Raw genomic sequence first — 18,989 nt, 5'->3', positions numbered from 1 at the left:
ACCCTTTTTTCGGTGTCCATGATTTAGGGCTTCAGTTGCTGGCTCAAAAAAATTCAAAAAACCCTTAAGTGGCAAAGTTTGCTCTGCACAGGTCTGCAATAGCACCAGATGGAAGGAGCTAAATACTGCATGTATGTGGATCGTCCAATTTACAGGCGAGTCCATTAATATTCCAGGCACATATTCATAATGAGTTGTTATTCTGTATACTTTTATATTCTTCTTGTCTTTGCAGCATTCTGGTCATGTGTAGTGTGCCTGCTAACAAGCCCAATTCTGGTTCAATGCTCTTGTGTTGAGAGGATGTCGAGGTATTCTCTCTGGCCAAGTTTGTGATCTGTCCCAGAGTTTTACTCAGAGTGTTCTTCAGGACAGAGTAAACTCTCCTTGTCCAATTTGGCCCTGGTTCCTCGTTGTTGAATCATTCAAGTGGATGAGGATACCCAGTAGGTTTGGGGACAGATATCAAAATGCCCCAATTCTTAAAGGTTTCCACCTGCTTTAACACCCTCTGTGCCGGTTCTTCAGATCCCCAAGTGACTATGGTGTGTTCACTTTGATTCTCTGGGCCAGAGTTTGAGATATCAATTGAGAGAATGTCCTTTGATGAAATATTTGCCAGAGACGGAATCATGCAAGTGAGCTTCAAAATTTTGTCTCTATTTAAAATATTAAAGGGGCCTTTTGAGTTGTAATCCGGATAGAAGAGTGTGGTAATATCCCACTTCTCTTTTTATGTTGGAATGTTAACATGTCATTGTTGGAATTCTTTTACCTGTAGAGTGTTACCCATGTAATGGAGAATGTGTTGAGAGCGGTGTTCTAAATCAGAGAAGCGGTTGGAGCTGATCTGATTTAGACGCTTTGCTCTGTGCTCCAGTGGGTCCTTGGATTTAACCTAAATAAATCCTTACTTTTTAACCTACTCTGCCTCCTCCGCATCTTTACAATGGCGACGAGGTTCTTTTAAATATTATTGGACCCACTGTGATTTTAAGCGTCATTTAAACCTTGACGAACTTATTTTAAAGAAACGGACTTACGATGCTATCCTGTTCAGGTGCTGTTGGTGAAGCCTTTTAAAGTGATGCCGTTTGGAAACCCTAAGGTACTGTAAATTTTCAACAATTTGTGGGTTTTCAGTCACTTTTCGCTGAAGCGTCTCTGTGGCAGTTGATCCTATCTGCGCTCCTGCCTCTTTGCATTTGATGACGTCCGTGAATCTCAACGGACTTCTGGGACGTATTGTTCTGCTGAAACGTGGCGCTGGGTTTGACACGCATCACTGAAACGCAGCGCTTCACGCAGCGTAGAGGCCATTTTAATTATTCACTATCAGCTGCTTTCTATCATCGGTTTCATTAATACTGCATAACGACGTTCTTTGAGCAACGTTTTTTTTAGCGGCAACCTTAAAGCGGCAACCTGATGTCCACTTCTACTTTTGAAGAGTTTTACCAGCGAATTCAGTGATTCGCTCACTTTGATTTCAAGTTGGTAATTCATCTTATGTAAGCATGGGCGGAAAATCCGTTTCGCTCGCGGATTTTGCGGATTTTCGGTAAATTCGCAATCCGCGAGATTCGCGAATCTCCCGCAAAATCCGCAAATCCGCGAGCAGCGGATTTTATGGCTTGCTCGCACTATTCGCGTGAGTTCGCGGCTTTCCAGTACAACTTTGCGCCCCGCGAATAAGCGCTAAATTGCAGAAATACGATCTTAGCAAAACTGAAACTACTTACCAGGTTCAAAAGTTCAGGCTCATCATTAGTAGCCATTTCCTATAGTGCTTCCTGAGGGGCCCCTCCAGAGTTCAGTTGCCAGTTGCAACTATTATGTGACCCTGCTCTGAACCTCAGAATAGTTACACATATGCCACAAAGGTCCTGAATTACATCTAAGGGAGACAAGCAGGAGCCAGGCTGGAAGTTCATAACCATTAATCAGCCCCTAATTCATTATTGTCAGTTGGGGCAGGGCAGGTGTTGTAACTAATTTTGCAACAATGAAAGCACTTAGCAAGTGCAAAAGATCACTAACCAGGAAGCACTATGGAAGCAGGTGCCAGCTAAAAAAATATTCTGTGACACATTAATCAGCCCCAAATTAATTCAGGTCACTTGAGGCAGGGAAGGTGTGCTTTGCTTTGCCACAATAATGTAAAACTGGACAACCAGAGGGTGCTGTGATGAAACAGAGGGTGGCATGGGTGGGCCAGAGGGTGGCATGAGTAGTCAGAGAGTGGCAGTGGTGACAGAGAGTGGCAAACACAAAAAAAAAAAATCCGCAAATTCGCGAGAATTCGCGGATTTTGCGGATTGCGAGTTCGCAAATCCGCAAAATTCGCGAACGCGAGATTCGCAAAATTCGCCCAACTTTATGACAAGCGCAGGTGTGGTAAGCTGGAGTCTTCTACGTTCCTTCAGTACTTCAGTCATGTTCATTTGTGCTAGTTGCAGTTTTTACTTCTGTGATATGCACACAATTTAAAAACAGTTCTTTACTTCAGTTAATGAAAAGTGCATATTTGCTATTATATTTCTACTGTGATGTGCACACAATTTTAAAACAGTTCCTTTTCTTCAGTGATGTGCACACTTTACTTTTATTGAAAAGTGCATTTTGCAATTTTATTTCTACTGTGATCTGCACACATATTATATTGTCTTTTTATACATTTGTTTATATTAGTGTCTGTAATGGCAGCATCTCAAATCTGCAATCAACCTTCCATATTTTTACAAATACCAGGCAAACCAAAACTTAGGTGGAAAAAATGGTTTGACACATTTGAAAATTACATCGTTGCAATTGATGGTACTAAATTTTCTGCAGAGAAAGAAGGCCATTCTTTTCAGTTATTTTGGAACAGCTGCCATTGAGATCTTCAAGAACCTCATACCCATTGCACGACCAGTCGAAGGAGGTGATGGATGGAATGTTTTTGTTGAGGCTGTTGCTAGACTTGAAAAACAATTCGAAGATGAGCCTAATGTTATGATTGAAAGACATTCTTTTCATAAGAGGAAACAGCTTGCAGATGAATCTGTTGAGGATTATATAGCGGCTCTGAGGGTGTTAGCTGCATATTGCGAATTTGGTGCCTATGTTGATACTGCTTTAAGGGATCAATTTTGTTTTTAATTGTGCAGCTAAAAAGGTACAAGAACGACTCTTAGCTTGTCGCAATCCTACCCTGGCAGAAGTAATCGATTTGGCCAAAGGGATTGAAAGATCTATTGAGTCTTCTAAAGTTATTGCTGCCAATGAAAACAAGTGTACTAATGACGCTTCTGTTTGTGCTGTTCAAATGCGTAGTAAGAATAATTTTCAGTCTGGTAGAATTTTAAGCTGTTTTAGGTGTGGTTCTAAGGCACATTTGGTGAATTCTCCGGATTGTCCTGCTCTCAAGAGAAAATGTACTAAGTGTGGTAAGATTGGCCATCTTGCATCTTCTTGTAGGATTCAAAAGAAGGGTGGTAGATCTGATTCCGCTGTTTCCAGTGTTTCTTGTGTTCATGATGATTTGGAGAATTTGGTCATTACTATTTATGATGACTCTTTTGACAGTCACATAAATAGTGTTTCCCTTCCCTTCAAAGCTCCCTTAGGGATAGTTCATGTTGGGAAAATTGCCTTTGAAGCTATGGCTGACTCTGGTTCGCCTGTGAGCATTTTATCAGATGTTTTCTTTTATGAGAAATGGAAAGGTGTCAAACTGGCCAAATCTGATATTAATCCAAAAGCTTTTGGTAATTTTAAGATCAAAATGCTAGGCTTCTTTGAAGACTCATTAAAATTTGAGTCCCGTGTCATTTTTACCAAAATGTATGTCGCAATCGATGGGCAGAATATTGTTGGATGGTATGATCTTGGTAAGCTTGGCATTAATTTATGTCCTGGTACTGATCATCCTATTCAGTTGAGAGAAATGCCTGTTCACAGTATTTCTCTAGATTATCCTATTTCTCCTATTCTTAATAAGTACAAGAATGTCTTTGAAGATGTTGTGGGGGAGGTCAAAGGCTTTTCACACAGGATCAAACTTAAAAAAGGAGCTTTACCCGTACAACATAAAGTTCGCATGGTACCGTTGGGTGTGAGAGATAGGCTTAAGTCGCATTTGGATGGTCTCTGTTCTCAAGGTATCATAGAACCTACTGATAGCTCTGAATGGGTTTCGGCTATCGTTATTGCTCTTAAAAAGAACAAAGAAATTAGGCTGGGTGTAGATCTTCAATCTCTCAATAAAAACATTGTAGTAGAAACATATCCTTTGCCCAGAACACAGGAAATGTTGGCTGCTGTAAATGGAGCAACATTTTTTTCTATTATTGATTTAAAGGCAGCGTACCATCAAGTCACTCTGGATCAGGATTCTAAAGATCTGACAGCGTTTATAACTCCGTTTGGGTTATTTATATTCTTGAGGATGTCTTTTGGCCTGGCATCGGCTGCCAGCGTTTTCCAGAAATTAATTGAAAATTTGTTCCATGGTGTGAAGGGTGTCCAGTCTTTTCAAGACGACATTTTAATTTTTGCAAAGTCTATTGATGAACACAATGTCACTTTGGAAACTGTCTTGAAAATCCTTAGCAGCAAAGGCATGACGGTGAGCAAGGAGAAATGTAAATGTCTTGTTAAAGAAATTGACTATTTGGGTCATAAAATCACTCAGGAAGGGATTTTTCCTAAAAAGGACATAATAAGTAACCTTGAAAATGCCAGTAAGCCTCAGGACAAGGATGCTTTACGTTCCTTCCTTGGGTTAGGAGAGTACTACGCAAAATTTGTTAAAGGTTATGCTTTGGTTGTCGAGCCTCTTAGACAATTACTTAAAAAAGGTGCTAGATTAGTTTGGACTGATGTTCATGATTCTGCTTTTCAGGGTGTCATTAAACTTATTGCCAATGCCCCGGGTCTTAAAACCTTTGATCCTGAGGGGAAGTCTTATGTGACTGTGGATGCCAGTGCTATTGGTTTAGGAGCTGTTTTCACGCAGATGGTTAATGGCAAGGAGAGAGTCATTTCATTTATTTCTAGGGCTGTTAGAGGTGCTGAGGTTCATTATAGCATGATCGAAAAGGAGGCTCTTGCCTGTGTGTGGGCTGTGGAGAAGTTGAAGAATTTTTTGTGGGGTAGGCCTTTTGTTTTGGTGACGGACCATAAACCGTTAGTCTATATGATGGATGGCGTCAGAAGTGGTAGCGCTTCCTCAAGATTGGTTCGGTTGATTGCAAGACTGCAGGAGTTCAACTTTGAAATTCAGCACATTCCTGGTGGTAATAATTTTGCTGCTGACTGTTTATCCAGGTTGCCTCCACTTGGTGATACCCATGATGAAGGCACTGACCTGCATGAGTGTGTTGTAGCTGCTGTGGATGCTGTGGAGTCTAGAAATTTTGGTATTGATGTGAGTGAATGGAATGATCATGCTTGTAAAGATAATTTATTAGCTAAGGTCAAGTCTTATGTGGTTAATGGATGGCCTTCCATTAAAAATATTTAATCTTCTTTGAGGAGCTTTGCACAGGTAACGAACGAGTTATCCATTGAAAATGGTATTCTGTTGAGGAATTAATTATTTGTTCCACCTGGTAGCCTTAGAGAAAAGATTGTCAGGTTGGCACATTCTGGACATCCTGGTGTTTCTGGTACTAAGAGGATACTTAAATGTCACTATTGGTGGCCTGGATTGGATTCTTTTGTCGAAAAGTTTATCGACAACTGTGCCATTTGTGTCAAGTCTGACAAGCATTGGAAGGTGTCCACTGAACCTTTGTCTGTTTGTGAGGCTCCTGCTGGTCCATGGGAAAGGCTTTCTATTGACTTTTCTGGACCCTATGATTGTCTTGGTAGGGAGAATATATTTTTAATTGTTTTGGTTGATGATTTTTCTAAGTGGTTACATTACTCTTTTGTAGAGCATCCTAGTACTGATGTTGTCATTGGTTTTCTGGACAATGTCTTTAGAATTGAAGGGGCACCCATCTCCATTAGGTCTGACAATGGGGTTCAGTTCACCTCTAGTAAAATGGGAGTGTTTCTTAAAAAGTTTGGTGTGTCTGCTATGAGGGCTCCTCTTTATAGTCAGCGTTCAAATGGTCAGGTTGAGAGGGCCAACAGATTTTTTAAGGAGGGGATCCAAGCTGCTTTGGAGAGTGATTTGGACGTTTTTGACTTTTTAAAAGACAAAATTTGGAGTTATCATCTCACTCCTAATACCTGTACTGGGGTTTCTCCTTTTTGTCTTATGAGAGGCAGACAAGCTAAATCTTTATTTTTACCTCCATTAACTAACAAGAGCTGTTTATCTGGAAGTTTTGAGTCCTCTATCTCTAAAGCTAGGGATAACATCACCTTTGCACGGTTGTCTGGAAAATCTTATCATGATGGGTTTCATCGTTGTAAGGGCAAAGTTATAAATGTCGGTGATTGGGTCAGAATTGTTAATCCCTCTCACACTCCCAAAGGTTTGTCCAGGTTCAGTAAGCCCTTCATGGTTGAACACGTTTCTGATTCTTCTGTTTTTCTCAAGGGCAGAGGGTGGTGGTGTAAAAGTTCTGTGGTTGTTCTTAAACCTGGCCAAGAATTATTTTTTGATAAAAAGGAAGATGGTGAGGATGATGTCTGGTTTGATGACTCATGTGATTCGTGTCCTAGTCCATTACTTGAGGATTCATGTGATTCATCTCCTAGTCCTTTACCTGATTCTGTTTTGGATTCACCTGTTCCTGTTGATGATGCTGTTTCTAGTCCTCCTGCTCTTGATTCTCATGTTACCTCCAAGAGATATGTTAAGTTGCCCAAGAAATTTGATGACTATGTTTTGGATTAATCTTTCCTTCTCTTGTTTTACTTTTCTTTGGTTTCTTTCTTTTTACTTCTTTTTTGTTTTCTGTAAAAAGGATACATGTGGTAATATCCTACTTCTCTTTTTATGTTGGAATGTTAACATGTCATTGTCGGAATTCTTTTACCTGTAGAGTGTTACCCATGTAATGGAGAATGTGTTGAGAGCGGTGTTCTAAATCAGAGAAGCGGTTGGAGCTGATCTGATTTAGACGCTTTGCTCTGTGCTCCAGTGGGTCCTTGGATTTAACCTAAATAAATCCTTACTTTTTAACCTACTCTGCCTCCTCCGCATCTTTGCAAAGAGCATACTTGCCACCTCGCTGTTAGTCGTAATCTGTGCCTCGTGGACTTTGGTAGCCTGGGTGTTGTAATGTTTCTAATTTATTTATTTAATTTAAGATCGTTTAGTGACATAGTTTGAGTTCTAGAATTTAGTCACTCTGGCTCTGAATTAGATTCCTGTGAGCAGATGATGAAGAGCCAGTTGTCAGTTGGGTGGCTGAGCTGTTTTATCTATACAACTTGAAGAATAAACCTACTTCTAAAGCTATATGGTATCCTGCTTTCCCATCATTTCTCAAGAACTCACTTTTTAGCACTGGCGACGATTTGGTATCAGGAGCAATGCGGGCAGCAGAGTTAAACTCTCGGTCCGGAGAGTCGTAGCTATGCAACAGGAAAGAATAATGAAAAGAAGTACACCCAAGATGGCCGGTGTGTAGTTCCCATACACCGTGATGACGTTGTGGTGTTGAAAAGCACAATGGTTACATTCCAGGCAATCTCGATGACATCTTAAAGCTGCCACTGCGCGTACAATGCAGACGCAAGCACAATGATGGCTTTTGCATGCAGACAAACAGGAGGAGTGGTGAGCATGAAGAGAACGTTGAAGAGAAGTTAAATCTAACCTTCAACAGTGAGCAACACGATAATGTTTTTTAAAAGTTTAAAATCTGAAAGCATGAGATAAATAGTTTAACTTTTCGATTTAGAAACGCAGGAGAGACTAATACTGATGAAAAGATTTCGCATTACTTACAATTGAACTTGAAGAGATTTTATGAAATTATTTCCTGCATAATATTCGTTCACTTGGTTCCCATTAATCTTCAAGTCAATAAAAGTCATTAACACCTTAGCTGCGTGTAAACATTTCTCCCCAGTGCTGCGCTGTCCATTAGAACTAGTGCTGAATGGACGTTCAATGGTCGTGCGCAGCACTGGGGAGGTAGCGCTGCTGACGACCATTGGCCGTCAGCAGCACTTAAGGGGTTAAAGGGAATCTTTTAAGTGTGTATGTCCAGTGTATATAAATACACTTCTTGAGAATATCCTCTACAGTTGGAGTTATCCTTAGGGTTGTAGACACGGTTTCAATAGCGTAGTAATTTTAATGTAATACTCACAAAGCTCTTTAAAATCTATGGTTCCAAAGATAAAATTAAACAGTCTTATTTGAGAAAATGATTGAAGAAAATCATTGAAGTCAGCATTTTCTTCAGAAAATGAGCAATGCATGAGCAATGCCGTCCTTCTTTCAATACTGAGAGAAGTACCACAAACACGTGCATAACGCTCTAACACTTTTTTCCATTTGGACCATTTGATTGGTGGATCTCCTGGAGATTGTAGGAAAAACCGAGCTGCAGTAACATTTTGCATTTTGCATGGTTTAAAAAAAATGAAAATGCTGTGCGTGTCAGCGTTTAAGAAAAAAAAAGCTGTGCGTGTCAGCGTTGAAGTAAAAATACAGGACACACTTTACAATTGAAGAGGCTGTGCGTGTCAGCGTTGAAGTAATAATAATAGAACTAGCTGTGCATGTCAGTGTCATTTAAGTAAGAAAATCTTGGCCAAGGACTAAAAGAATACGCCTTCATGCCTTCTTAAGAAGCTTGCTGTGTGTGTCAGCATTGAAGTAAAACACAGGAAGCACTTTATAATTGATGAAGCTGTGTGTGTCAGCGTTGAAGTAATAACACGCTTTCTTAATATATTTGTTGCATGCATCTGTACGTGTCAGCATTCAATTAAGAAGAAATAACAGACATGCTTTACAATTGAAGTATCTGTGCGTGTCAGCATTGAAGTAATAAAGAACACGCCTTCTCAATACATTTGTAATGAGCGTCAGCGTTTAAACCATACTAGACACGCTCTATAAGTGGAGATGCTGTGCGTTTCAGTGTACAATTCAAGAAGCTGTGCATGTCAGCGTTGTAATGAATAACCAAAATACGCTTCACTCAGCATTGAGGTAATCAAAGAATATGCCTTCACACCCTTTCAGTAAAATTTGTAGTGAGCGTCAGCGTTTAAAACATACTGGACACGCTTTACAATTGGACAGGCTCTGCGTGTCAGCGCCGTAAAGAATAAATAAATACGCTTCACCAATGTGCTGGGTAACATTCCATAACACCCATTTCAGAGTAATTTAATGTTAGTTTTAACTTGTATTAAAGTATGGGTTTAGTTTCTCTAGTTACGATATTGTGTGCGGATCACAGGAGCAATGCGTGCAGCAGAGTTAAACTCTCGGTCCGGAGAGTCGTAGCTAGGCAACAGGAAAGAATAATGAAAAGAAGTACACCCAAGATGGCCGGTGTGTAGTTCACGTACACCGAGATGACGTTGTGGTGTTGAAAAGCACAATGGTTACATTCCAGGCAATCTCGATGACGTCTTATAGCTGCCACCGCGCGTACAATGCAGGCGCGAGCACAATGATGGCTTCCGCATGCAGACAAACAGGAGGAGTGGTGAGCGTGAAGAGAACGTTGAAGAGAAGTTAAATCTAACCTTCAACAGTGAGCAACACGATAATGTTTTTTAAAAGTTTAAAATCTGAAGGCATGAGATAAATAGTTTAACTTTTCGATTTAGAAACGCTGGAGAGACAAATACTGATGAAAAAAATTCACATTACATATGATTAAACTTGTAGAGATTTTATGAAATTATTTCCAGCATAACATTCGTTCACTTGGTTCCCATTAATCTTCGAGTCATTAAAAGTCATTAAAGGGAATCTTTTAAGTATGTAAGTATAGTGTATATAGATACACTTCTTTAGAATATCCTCTACAGTTGGAGCTATCCTTAGGTTGTAGACATGGTTTCAATAGCGTAGTAATTTTAATGTAATACTTACAAAGCTCTTTAAAATCTATGGTTCCAAAGATAAAATTAAACAGTCTTTTTTGAGAAAATGATTGAAGAAAATCATGGAAGTCAGCATTTTCTTCAGAAATGTTGGAGTTGAGCTGTTGTAATGATACCAAATCGTCGGGATCAGAGGGGCAGGATGTCTTTGATCATCTCCCTGATGTTCCTGACTCTGTTGCAGCAAACATGAATGAATGTGAACTGTGTATCTACAAACTTGATGCCCATTACTTGCCTAAAGTCAGTACCATTTTAGAGCGTTATCCTTTTGGTAGACGTATGCAAAAAGAGGGAGAAAGCATTAAGAACTATCCCCTAGATGCATCATTGTAACATTTTGCGATTTCTTAATTGCGAAAATTAAGGAATCGCAATTAAGAAATCGCAAAATGCTATGCATCAAAAAATCGCAATTTAATTTGCGATTCAGTAATTTTCCTTAATTGCGATTCTCAATTTCCGAATCGCAATTAAGGAAAACCCTTCCCATTGATTCCTATGGGCCAAAAGGCCCATAGGAATTAATGGGAAGGCATTCACATTTTGCGAATTTCAATTTGCGATTCGCAAAATGTGAATGCAATTTCAGGGGTCCTGGGGGGTTTAAAGAACCCCTCCCTGCACCCCTGAAATTGAACTGTAAGTGCAATTTACACACACACATGACCCAAGGACATGTGTGTGTGTAAATTAAAACTTTCAAATATGCAACTAGTGCATGTTTAAAAGTTTTCTGTAAATTAGCATGAAGTTCAACTTCATGCTAATTTACCCCTTCCAAATTGCGAATTCGCAATTCTAAAGTAATCATGCATTGCATTTAAGAAATCGCAAAATTGCAATTGCTTAAATGCAATCGCAATTTAAGAAATCGCAATGAAGTTGCGATTTCTTAAATTGCGAAAATAGCACAATGCTTCATGCATCCCAAAAACAGGATTTGCATTCGCAAACGGCCGAATTTTGCGATTCGCACCGTTTGCGAATGCAAAAACCCTTGATGCATCTAGGCATATGTGACTTATCTAAGACGTCTAGCTACTACTTGCAAGTTTAATGTTCACATTGATGAAAGAATACATGATCAGTTTATGCTTGGGTGTGTGTCTGAAAAAGTACGAGATGAACTGTGGCTTAAGGATGAGCCATCTTTGGATGAGGTCTTAGTCATAGCAAAAAAGAATTGAACATTCTCTAGAATGTGTCAAAGAAATCAAGAAAGATTTAAATAAGGATGTTAATAAGGATATTTAAGGGGTTGACACAAATCTACCTTCTAGGTCAAAGGAGCCTCAGGTAAAGAATCACACTAAAAATAAAGTATTTAACAAATCTAATATAAAATTTGGCAAAGAAAATACATGTTTTAGATGTAACAGTTCTGGGCATTGGGCTAATGTCAAGGCTTGTCTAGCTTTAAATGCCACATGCACTTATTGTAAAGAAAAAGGGTCACTTTGTAAGTGCTTGTAGAATCAAGGCTGCTAAACGAAGTGTCAATGAAGTTTCTCATGATTTTGAATGTGGACAAATTGTGGTTCAGGTCGGGGGTGATGGACCTTTAGATTTCATACTTGAGGAGGGTCACAAAACAATAGTGTTATTCGACGCTGGTGCCAAAATTACTATAGTTTCTAACAAGTTATATAGCAATAATTTGAGCTCAAAAGTTAATCTTTTGAAACCGGATATTCGACCCACTGCTTATGGTGGAGATCCTATAGAGTTGAGAAGTTATTTTGTGGGTTTAATTGAATATGAAGGTTGTTTTAGCTCTGGCAAGATCTATATCCAAGAAAGGTGACAGTATAAATAGTTGCGGCATCAAAAAGATCTGGGTGTCATGTAAGACCCAAATAACACTCCTCCCATCATTGTTAAGGAGACTATTAAGCCTGTGGATCATTCTTCTATTTCTATGAATCAGTCACCTTTACAAACTCAACTGATGGGGGAATATCCACAAGTATTTGGAGAAAGGTTAGGGTGTCTGAAGGGCTATTGCTACAAGATAAGTTTGTCTCCAGGATCTGTTCCTGTATCCAGTAAAGTATGGAATGTTACTTTTACTGTAAGAGATGAAATGTTAAAAGAATTAGAAAAACTTAAATCTCAAGGAATCATTGAGGAAGTTGAAGGAACTTCATGGTTGGCTCTGGTCGTGGCAGCTAGGAAGGCCGATGGGTCCTTGAGATTGTGTGTGGACCTTAGGCAACTTAATAAATGTGTTCTTGTGGACAAATATCCTCTCCCTAATTATTCTGAAATTCTGAGTATGGTGTGTGGTGTGAAATTTTTTAGCACAATCGACTTAACGTCCGCATACCATCAGATCTTGATGAGTCCTCCAGGGATCTGACTGCTTTTGTAACACCATTTGGTACTTTTATATTCATCAGGCTTCCATTTGGTTTGGTCTCTGCTGCCTCCGTTTTTCAAAGGGTTATGGAAAGAGTGCTAGTAAATATTCCAGGGGTCTCCGTCTACCAAGACAACATTTTAGTGTATGGGCGTGATGAAATAGAACATGGAAAGAGGGTTCGACAAGTGTTGGATAGACTCACTACTCACAATCTTACCATCAAGCGAGAGAAATGCAAATTTGTCCTTGACAAAATTGATTATTTGGGTCACACCATAACTGCTGAAGGTGTGGTTCCAAAGGCTGAATTAGTCAACACCATAAAAAATGTAACTACACCCACCTCTAGAGAAGAACTCATGTGTTTTCTAGGGATGGCTGAATATTATAATAAGTTTATTAAAATGTTTGCAGAAGCTACATTTAATAGGAGGAACTTATTAAAGAAAGCCACCAAGTTTTTGTGGGATGAGTTATGTGAAAATGAATTTGTTGAAATTAAAAGTAAGCTACGAAATACACCTAATCTTCGTAATTTTGACCCTACAAAAAATTCAATTATCTCTACTGATGCCAGTCTTAAAGGTCTTGGTGCTGTCTTATACCAAGGTGGAATTTCTCCAAAAAATACCATAATGTTCATATTAAGAAGTTTAAAAGGTGCAGAGTCTAGATATTCAGTAATTGAGAGGGAAACTCTTGCGGTCTATTGGGCCATTAAAAAAATTAGGACATTTCTGTGGGGTACGTCTTTTATTGTAAGAACTGACCACTGTGTGAAGTGTTAACAAATAAGGGTTTTGATGCTATCTCTCCAAGAATTTCCAAATGGATTGTTGGATTACAAGGTTATAATTTTACTATAAAACATGTTCCTGGTTCTTTCAATTTTGTGGCAGACACACTTTCAAGGTTGGCTCCTGTAAATGAATCTGGAACTTGTACTGACTCAGCTTTTGATCATCCTCACGATTTTGTTTGTGAAGTTCATTATAAAGTCATTTCACATAAACAATGGCTGGTGCCTGTAAAGAGGATGAAGTCATTCAGAATCTTTTTAACCTCATTCGTGATGGTTGGGACCATGAAGATCAGTTGGATTCAGCTGTAAGCGATTTTTGGAGTGTAAGAGATCAGCTCTCTTGCTGTGATGTTTCACTCTTAAGGTGTCACAGGTTAGTTCCACCTTTATCTTTGAGGCAGGAGTTGTTAAATTTAGCTCATGAGGCACATCTAGGTATTTTCAAGACTAAGGAAAGAGTATGCTCTAATTATTGGTGGCCTGGCCTTGATTTACAAATTGAACGATTGGTTAGGGAGTGCATTCAGTGTTCTCTTAGTGATAAAGATTTGAAGATTAGAACTCAACCCATGGAAAAGAGGTCTTGGCCTAGTGGTCCCTGGAACGACATTGCACTTGATATTTTAGGACCGATACATGGTGAAGGTTCTGACATTTTTATCATTGTCGCAATGGACCTTTATTCAAGGTGGATAGAAATTTTCTTCACTAAAAATTTGAATACAAACACTGTTATTGATTTCCATAAATTACTTATTTCAAGAGAAGGAATACCTGAAACGTTACTCACAGACAATGGTTTTCAACTTGTCTCTGGTAATATGGAAAATGTTCTTAATTGTGGTACTATTCACAAAAAATGTGCACTATATCACCTTGAATCTAACGGTACCGTTGAGCGATTTAATCGAGTATTAAACAAAAGTGTATCATTAGCAAAACAGAATGGACTTAACTGGAAAGATGAAGTTTCAGAGAGAGTTTGTGTATATCGTTTTGCTCCTCACTCTGTCACTGGAAAGTCTTCTTGTCTTTTATTTCGTGGTAGACAACCTGATACTTCTCTCTACCACCTTGGGTCAATACATTTCTTTCTTTAAGGGGCGAGGTTTTAGATTCCACTTCAAGACAAGAGAAGGAATATCAAAAGTGCTCCAAGAATAAAGAATACTATGATGTAAGACATGCTGTTAAAACGACTAAAGTTGCTGTCGGTGATTTTGTAAAGATCAAAAGGCCGGGTTTCTGTGTTTCTGGTATAGTAGTATAAATCTTCTTTCCACTGCCGTGGATCTTAGCGCAACAAATAGAACTACAGACGATTGTGCTAACCATGACACATCGGGTAATGAAAAGGGGGGTGGCAACCATACATGTGGTGCTGACCAATTCTTGCTAGCTCAAATTAGAGAACTAATAAAAATGCAATTACAGCCGTTCCAATTGAGTCTAGAAATTATTGAAAAACAACTAGCAGTCCTAACGTTAACTCTGAAGACATCTTCCCATCAGAAGAACTTGGGGGCGACAAACGTAGGAGAATTGAAAACCAAGGACACCAATATTAAAAAACCAGAAGGCATAAAGAAAACTGCCTCAGGATCGGCTACCCCAAAAATTAATGCCCGTAAAGAAACTGCTAATAAGGTGCCTTTACAACAGAAAAAGACACCCCCAGTAGCTGCCACTCCTGTAACTCCAAATCCTGCTCCAACCCTTTCCAAACCAGCCCAGATAAATAATGCCCAGCAAGACCCTCCGCTAAGACATAGACAGCTGGGACAAAGGCCTAAGGGAGGGGGGCGCAAACTGATAAATCTCCCCCCTGAAGCAACTCCATACGTAGTCGTGATGACAGGGGTCCCTTAATTGACTCACAACAGTGAGGAACCAAACTGGTCCCTAAAAAATAAGGTCCAGTATTGGTTGAACAATAATAGACCACTCCCACAAAACTGTACTAGTAGGATTACTGCAGTGCGTAGAGTCCCCTGGATAGGCCATCAACCAAAAAAAACCCCAGGTGACTGCATTATAGTTAACTACGATGACCCACATACAGCAGATCACATCTGCTCGTGGGGCTCGATGACTAAACCTGATGGGATATCAACCAAACAACTGTCCTACTTTTACCCACCAGCATCCCGCCACAATGAAGGGCTATACTGGCCCTGGCATGAACCAGTTAATTATCAATGGGGTGGGGACATTGAATACACTAGGCAGGGGAGGAACGACTGGGCAGTATGGACAAGTAGGGATAGGAGAAATCTACCATATAGGGACACCTGGAGAGGGATACCAACATTTAACAGATACAGTGGCTTGGAGATGGTTGATTGACCACTATTAGACAATAATTATGATAGATCAGGTCTTATGCACTTAAGTCAACTAACACCACATGCAGTGAAGTATCCCACAGGCCTCATTGAAAACTATCATACTATAGTTGTCCCAGAAAGCTGCTCCACTACTGCAGAACCTGTAGAAGATAGTCCCAGCATCATAGATAGTACTCCGAAACTAACTACTGAGACACGGAGGGTAAACTATCCTATGACATTGACTAATGAGCTGCTGCAGACGCTACCTAGATTATCTACTTCGGTAACTTTTGACAAACTAGTCACTTTTCTTTTTTGGAACATGGCAGGTTTAGCCTCTAAGCACACGGAAACCAGTTACCTGCAGACTGTCAACTCAAGCAACATTATCTGCTTACAAGAAACATGCCTTAACAAACCGGTACATCTACTAGGTTATAAGACCTACTTCTCTCCAGCTAAAAAGTCCATTGCTGGAAGGAGTAAGGGAGGGCTAATCATTTATATCTCAAATCTTTTGCCCTGCTATGATATTACCCCTGTGAAAGTAGAACTTAATTACCAAATACTTACCCTCGAAAGATCTACCCAGGAAGTCTATTTCTTAATTAATTTCTATAATAATTTGAACCCACCCGATTTCATATTATTGGTAGCTGAGATCTTTGATCTCCTTCAAGCCCTGCATTTAAAATATGCAAGTAAGACACACACGCTAGTCTGGGGAGGGGATTTCAATTTGCACTTGTGCACAAAAAGTAATACTCCTAACTGTGGGATCATTGATGAACAAGATAATGGGCTCACACATTTCACACACACGCCTGAGGGAATAAAAATGTATGAGACAATGGTGGAATTAGAGAAGGGCTTTGCCAATGAATTAAAAACCCCAGCAGCTGTATTTTCGCCAACTTTTAATGGAAGGGGTGCACAAACTGTGATTGATTATATCCTAGTTTCCACTAATAAAGCCCCTCACATTAAGACCTTTCAAACTATTAACAATGCACTCAGCGACCACTTTCCTTTAAGTGTGACCCTTCACACCGGGAATAGTCAAATCAACGAAGATTCACTGCAATCCAATGTCTTGGACCAGCAAGAATTGGTATTGGATCGCTTGAATGGTTACACTTTAAAATGGGGCAAATTAGACCAGAAGGCTGTAGTAGCAAAAATAGTGGAGGTAAGCGACTCTCACATAATGAAGTGTCTCGACCCTTTGGCTACCTCGGGCCAAATTTTATCTAGCTATGCTGCGATTGTCGAAGTTATAAAGAAGGAACTGACCAAAGTCTGCAAACATAAGAAGAAGCCTAGGAAGGGATGGTTTAGTCCTGCATGCACCAAAGCACACACATTATTAAGAAAGGCCCTAGCCAAGGAAACGAGAGATAAAGACGAGATTATTAGCTTAAGGAAGGCCTACTCCTTAGCTATAAAAAATAGAAAAAAGGAAATTAAAGCCGATCTGTGGGACCAATTACAGAAGAGCAGCGCCCTAAAGGATAGTTCTGCCTTCTGGCAGGTAGTGAGATCTCATTTCCTCCTTGCTCAGGCAGACGTTCCAATTTTGGACGTTGCTATTGACGCCAGAGAATGGGTTGAGTACTTTTCTGAGGTCTTTCGTATGGAGAATCTCCGTGAGATGGCTTCAACTGAAGCTCTCCCCCATATTAAATATCCATTAACTCTCTGTTTTGATCATAAAGAGGTACAAAATGCATTAAAATTATCTAAAGGGGGGAAGGCACCAGGTCCAGACACGGTCCCAGTAGATCTCTTCAAACATAATCCAGACCTCTGGACCCCGATCCTTACAAATGTATTAAATGCGGCCAAAGAGGTTGGCCTGGTAAAGTCGTGGTCAACCTCGATAATAGTAAAAATAGTAAAAGTATGTCTACAGGTCTGCATTGCCAGACCTACGTGCAGTCTAGTACTGTCACGCAGACAGCGCAAGTACACCTACTTGCCAGTCCCTAAACCTTCCCTTAACTTCATGTTATTCACCCCTATGGTAGGCCCACAGGCAGGGTGCATTGTAAGCATAAGGTAGGACAAGCCTGACCAAGTTGGCATGTCCCAATAGTGAATTACAGCCCTATTCGTTTTTCACTATTGTAAGGTGACCTGCTCTCCATTAGTTAGAATGGGCTGCCAGGATTATTAATGCTATAATCCTAGCTGGCTCGGGGAGCATGGTGCAATGTCGAGTTTGGTATCCCTGAACTCGGGGTTTAATCACGCATCCGTTTGTGTGGATGGTTTTTCGACTCTGGGTTTGAAAATAGCACTTTTAGAAATTGGCTATTTTCTTGTCTAACTATTTCTGGTTTCTGCTGGTTTGGTGTGTGTGTGACAGGAGCTGGGTGGCTCCAGAGGTCTGAATGAGTCAGTGTGGGATGAGTGGGACATTTGCATTGAGAGTAGAGGGAGAGTAGCTCCTGATAGCCTGCCCTGCCTGACACAATGCTGGCTCCACCTCCTGCCAGGCGACTGATGGCTCTGTGCCTGCCAGGGAAGATCCTGGCCCCACCTCCTACCAGGAGGCTGATAGCTCTGCCCCTGCCAGTGACAATGCTGGCTCCACCTCCTGCTGGGCGTCTGAGGACCCAGCCCCGCACAGTGAATAGGCCAGGTGCCTCTGCCGGGCTACATCCACAACAAACCCAGGATGTTGGGAAATTCCCCTGCATGGACAAAGGGATCAAAGCCAAAAAGGGGTGTAAGAGAAGGACCCCTGAACCAAGAATTTAGACCACTTTTGACAAGGAAACCTGAACCAAGGACAAGAAGCCTGCTGATCCAAGGACTTGCCTACCCCTTCTGCCAGTGTGCTGTTTGCTGGGGGGAATCCTGCATGTGCTTCTTTATTTTTGCCAAGGAACCAGGAGAGAGGAACTGAGTGTGTACTCTCAAGCTTTGCTAAAGAAAATCTCCAAGGGCTGGAAGAGTGCCAGCCTCCTGTTGAAGTCACAGGGCTAAAGGACTTCATCTGCTAAAAAGTGCTTGTTGCTAGAACCTGAAATTCCAGCACCTCTGAAAGAAACCAGCAATCTCGACGCCGCCGGACGCCGCCGAATCCAGCTCGACATCGTGAGTAACGGCTCCAGTGTCCCGCTTCCTCCATGCCGGCCGCCGGGCCCGATCGACGCCAGCAGCAACGCCAGTGAGTAGCGAGTTCGGCTCCAGCTCCAAGTGACCCTGTGTCTGCACCGCTGCTGATCGCATCGACTTCGAAGCCCTCTCGATGCCGTGAGCGCTGCTCACTCTTGCAACATCATCATCGACGACGACGCCGTATCCTGCTTCACCTCGTGAGCGCTGCTCCTGCCCGACATCGATCGACGCCGCTGCAGGTCGCCCAGACTCCGAGGCCGGATCGACGCCGAAGACGCGACGCCAGACATCTCGACGCCGCTGATCATCGTGTGCTTCGCTTTTCCAAGGTACTGTGTTGTGG

Source organism: Lissotriton vulgaris, chromosome 3_1 (assembly GCF_964263255.1).
Source record: "Lissotriton vulgaris chromosome 3_1, aLisVul1.2, whole genome shotgun sequence".
NCBI lineage: Eukaryota > Metazoa > Chordata > Amphibia > Caudata > Salamandridae > Lissotriton > Lissotriton vulgaris.
Note: the sequence above shows the minus strand (reverse complement) of the source record.